Raw genomic sequence first — 5,039 nt, 5'->3', positions numbered from 1 at the left:
GTTGTCACATCACTTTGTGGGGGCGACACCTTGTCTTCGCTGGCCTCCTCCTTTCTCTCCTCGCTCCAGCATTGAGCAGTGACTGTGTCTGAGGTCAGCTGGACTCTGGTCATAGGTTCACTTCCCCACCTTCATGTGTCAGGTCCCATAAGATGTGACACTGCGTCTTTGTGATGTTTCGTTTGGTCAGTGATGCTTCACACTCACCTTCAGCACTCGGTGGTGGCACCAGTGACAGTGACCATTCCACAGGATCACACTTTTCACATTCACTGATGTTGAACTCCTCAAGCAACTCCTCCACTTCTCAGGTGTTTTATCGTCTGTCTGTCAGCAGGATTCAAACTACTGAGCCTGGTGTTATTTATATCTATGGGTCACATTCACATCCATACAAACTTTGATAATGTTTCATATGTTCGAACATTACGATGACGAGGCCTCGTAATGTTTCAGGGAGTCAGCTCTGTCTGTTGAGACGTTTTGTTCTGAAAAGGTCAAAACTCCACCAACACTTAACAGCGTTTAATGACGTCATCACAGGCTCTTCTCAATATCACTGCTTCCTTCCTTTAGAAACAAAACCTTTTGGTTCCCTCTGTTCTGCACCTCAACCCCCCCCCCCCAGAATATTGCACTTTCTCCAGTAAACTTTCTGTTTCCAACTTAGTTTCCACAGGACAACCTCCGGGATCTGCTGACATTTAACCTCTGTGTGTTCAGGAAGTCGTGCTGCAGGACGTAGAGCCTCCTTCTCATCAGAGCTCGTAGGCCCTCACGGTAAGGTCATACACACTGGGGCAGCTCACACACACACACACACACACACACACACACACACACACACACACACACACACACACACACACACACACACACACACACACACCACCAAAGGATTTTAGATGTGTCTTCTGAGAGAGTTTCTCATCATCATCATTAAAGTGGAGCTGTTTTCTTATCTGTGATCATTAGGATGATCATTTACCTAAATAGCTTTTGTAATAAATGGATAAACCAGTTGCTCAGTGGAGAGGAGCCGATCAAGGGACATTAACGAGGTGTTCTGAAACAACAAGCCGCTCTCAGTGGACGTGCTCTTTGGTCACATCAGATGGAAATCCACACGGAGGCTGAGGACGCTGTTGTTTCTCACTCGTCTGACTCGCTGCAGAAACAAATCACAGACACTTTGGAGCAGGTCACAGTTTGTGTGTGATGATTCAAAAAGTTGTTTCCATCATTTCAGACTTCACGACAAAGTATTTTGCATCTTTGAAACATTTAAAGCTAATTTAAATTCCTTTCTTTCATCCTCAGTTTTTCAAACTAAAACTTGTTCTTTTCATTTAACCCTTGTGTTGTCCCTGCTTCCCCCGGCTGTTGGCCCCCTCACATAGCCCACCCCATATTAGGACGCACACGTAGGACAATAGACAAGTGAGCAGCCCTTGCAGATGTATTTGTTACACCCGCGGCACACGGTGTGAGTTTTACAGTCCTTTTCCTGGGGCATATCTGACAACTCTTTACTCCCGAGCGGGCTGCTGCTAGGCCTATGGAGGAGGCCGGACACTCGGTCGAGCCGAAGTCAACAGCTCTCTCAGGCGGCGGCGGCTTTTAACAGCCTTCACAACCGCGGCGGACGCGTCCGTGGGGGATGCGCTCCCTTCGTGCGGTGAAGCAGGTCACGAGAGCCTTTCCCAGCTGCTCTAGGAACACCCTCCGTTCCGCTTGCCCGGCATCCAGTCTGGGTTGAACTCTCTCCATATCACGAAGGCGGTGTAGGAAGAGACCCGAGAATGTTGTGAAAGACGACCAGGGGCCAGCGCGCGGTCATCCTCCTGCAGCTGTAATGCTCCGATCACCTTGTCTAGGTTGTCCACGCCACCTTTGTTGCGGTTGTAGTCCAGGACGATGACCGGTTTCCGCCCTCGCGGTCGCTGATGTCGGCCTCAGGGTGCCGTGTGCTCAGGAGCACCACATTCCTGTTTTTCTTTGGGATGTAGGACACAAGAGTGGCGGTGGGCGTGAATGCGAACTTGATGAGAACACCTCTCTTCCTTGACTGCGAGAGCCTGGCTGGAGCTTGGGCTTGTTCTTCCGAACAGTGCCGACCACGGTGAGCTTCCTCTCCAGGAGCTGCCGCGAGTTCGTAGGAGGTGAAGTAATTGTCGATGGATGCACGACTGCAGCAGTCCCTCCGTTACATCGAGCACTACCTGCAACCCTGGTTCCGTTCTGGCGCCCGCCGCCGGCTTCCGGTGTACACTTGCATCTTCCAAGCGTAGCTGGATTTCGCATCGCAGGCCACCCACGACTTGATCCCGTATTTCGCACGCTTGCTGGGCATGTACTGACGGAATGGACACCGCCTAGGGAGAAAATGAGGAGGAGAAGAGATGAGAGGAGATGAGATGAGGACGAGGACTAGCAGCCGCTATCTACATAACATAACATAACATAACATAATATAACATAACATAACATAACTAATAATATAATATAAAATAACATGCGCTCCCGTGCGTCTCGTCTGGTCGCTTAAGCGCAGCAGTCTGAAGTGACAGAGTTTAGGGGCATCGTGGCACGAAATATCGCCGGGCGCCTCGGCGTCCCACAGGCTGGCGGCGGCTCGCCGCCCGGGACCTGTACACGCCCGCTAAGATCAGCAGCCCTACGTGGGCGCAGGTCGGTCTCGGTCCATCCCTTTCCATTCGTCACCGTATTTTTAGCCACCGCAGAGGAGGAGGAAGAGGAGGAGGAGGAGCAGTGGCCCTCCTCTCGGCCGTACGCCCGAGGACCATGTTATTTCCCGTTTGTTGACGGGAAGGTCTCTCTTCCACGAGTCCGGTGGTGGTGGTGTCGCCGTGGTCTTGTCCTTCTTCTTCTTCTTCCAAGGATGAAGAATCTGCAGAAGCATCACCCACTGGGTCGTAGTCTTCGCCACCGCTGCCGCTCGCCTTCTTCGCTATCGCCGCTGTCTCCGTCTCCGCCCGTCCCCTCTGTCTGCTTCTCGGTCTGGCTCTTTTCGCTCTTCGGGTTCAGAGGATGGTTGCTGGGAGAATAGCTGTTGGAGAACCTGTTCTCTGGTGAAACGCTCCTGACGCGACATCGTGCCATGGTCCGTGAGAGAGTGGCACACTGAGACTTATATGTGGGTCTAATGTACCCCCCCTTGATTTCAATTGGAATCAGGTGTGGGTCTAAATGACCCCACAGAGCACCACAGCGCCCTCTCTGGGTCTAAATGACCCCTCCCATGACAATCGAGAATGACAATCCATTGGTCTCAATTACCCCAGGAGAGTTGGATAATGACAATCCTTGGGTCACCCTAACCCGAACCCTGACCGGCCAGGGCTTGTGTATGATCACACACACACACACACACACACACACAGGAACAACACAAGGGTTAAAACAAAATGATTAATTAGTGAAAGATTATCCTGCAACATTTTTACAAACCATGTCAGTAATATTTTAAAACAAAGGTTATAAGAAATAATGATCCCAACACCTGGGTCCAATATTATCTGCCATTTTGAAGTGGTTAGTAAATAATTATAGAAGATTTATAGTCAGATTTTAATCTTCAGATTCTTCAGTAATGTAAACAGAAACGTGCTCATCACTTCCGGTAAAATCCTGCTGTTACTTTGTGTTGTTTGTTCAGAAAAGGAAAGAACCCGTCAGAACCAACATGTCTCGCGTCTCAGTCCGTGGAGAACATGTGTTTAAGGTCATCGTCAGTAACGACGCTCTGTGTCTGGAAGCAGGAAGTGATCCCCACGGAGCTGCTCTTCAAACACCAGGATCCCAGAGGAACTGCTTCTGTTCCTGGAAGAGTTTCACTCACTAACATGACTCGTCCCACCTTTTAGAATATGAAGTCAACTTAAAGCCACTGGGGACCCTCTGAGGAAAACCAGGCTTTAACATCTGGGTACTTACAGCAGTTCATCATCATCATCATCATCATCATCATCATCATCATCATCATCATCAGAGGTGCAACCAGGAAAAGTTCAGTGAAAAGTCTGTTGACTACGTTTAAACAGCAATAATCTGACTGTTGATCTTATTTAGAATAAGATATTATTCCATTTATGGTGTTTACATGAGTTGCCACCAGAATAAATAATTCATATTCCTGTTTACATGTTATAACATTACGTCTTCTACCTGTTTACGCTCAAACTCAGGTCATGTGTCATCATCGGTTTGTAACTGTTGTCTGTTGATGTCACAAAATGCTGTGAAAAGTCCAACAGGAGTTAAAGTGATGAAGACGCTACGAGACTGAGGACAGAAGACAAAACACACGTCCACAGTCTGAGTTTGACCTTATTCAGGTTAAAGTGATCAGAAAATGATGTTTACTTGTCAGTGTCTTATTCAGACTAATGTCTTCATCTGGTTAATATCAGACTATTGGTTCCATGTGAACGTGTCGAGTGTCTTGCCCAAGGAGCCGGAGTTGAACCACCAACCTCCAGGTTCATGGATGACAGGCCTCAGTCTCCTGGGAGGGAGTTTTCAACTGTTGTCTTGAAACTACTGGAAGTGTGTGTAGTTTGATACAGACAGTATTTCATACTGAGAGCCGGCAACAAGGAAATATCATAAGGCCTTAAAAAGGTGGAACTCATAAACCCTGGGGAAACTCAGCTGTGAAAGATTTCACTCTTTTAATGTCTTCTGTGCTTTATTACAATGATTCACCAGAAAATATAACAAAGTAAAGTTATTAGAAAATATACAAAAACATAACAGGTGTTCAAATATAGAGGAGAATAAATTTATGGTCGTCTTTGTTTTATACAACATTGCAAGAGTTAGAAAATCGACCATTGTCATATGAATGAATTAGTAATGAATTAACACGCTTCCCAATAACTGACTGATTTCAATTCATTATTCCACAAACATGTGGAGACTGTTGTTGGATGAAATGTAGAAAGTGCAGAGTGAAGAAAAGAATGATTTTACGTCAGAAAGGTCATTTATTCAGAGTCAAATACTGATTCTGATAA

General features: G+C 47.2%; 1 long non-coding RNA gene across 1 annotated transcript; it reads left to right on the top strand.

Annotated features, from left to right (window-relative positions):
• Positions 1-719: 719 nt before the first annotated feature.
• Positions 720-4,175, top strand: LOC124851571. Its single transcript, XR_007032603.1, has 2 exons — positions 720-780; positions 3,680-4,175. It is a non-coding gene; the product is annotated as an uncharacterized LOC124851571 (long non-coding RNA).
• The last annotated feature ends 864 nt before the right edge of the window (positions 4,176-5,039 follow it).

This window comes from Hippoglossus stenolepis, chromosome 3 (assembly GCF_022539355.2).
Source record: "Hippoglossus stenolepis isolate QCI-W04-F060 chromosome 3, HSTE1.2, whole genome shotgun sequence".
Lineage (NCBI taxonomy): Eukaryota > Metazoa > Chordata > Actinopteri > Pleuronectiformes > Pleuronectidae > Hippoglossus > Hippoglossus stenolepis.
Note: the sequence above shows the minus strand (reverse complement) of the source record. Positions and strands in the feature narration are given on the sequence as shown.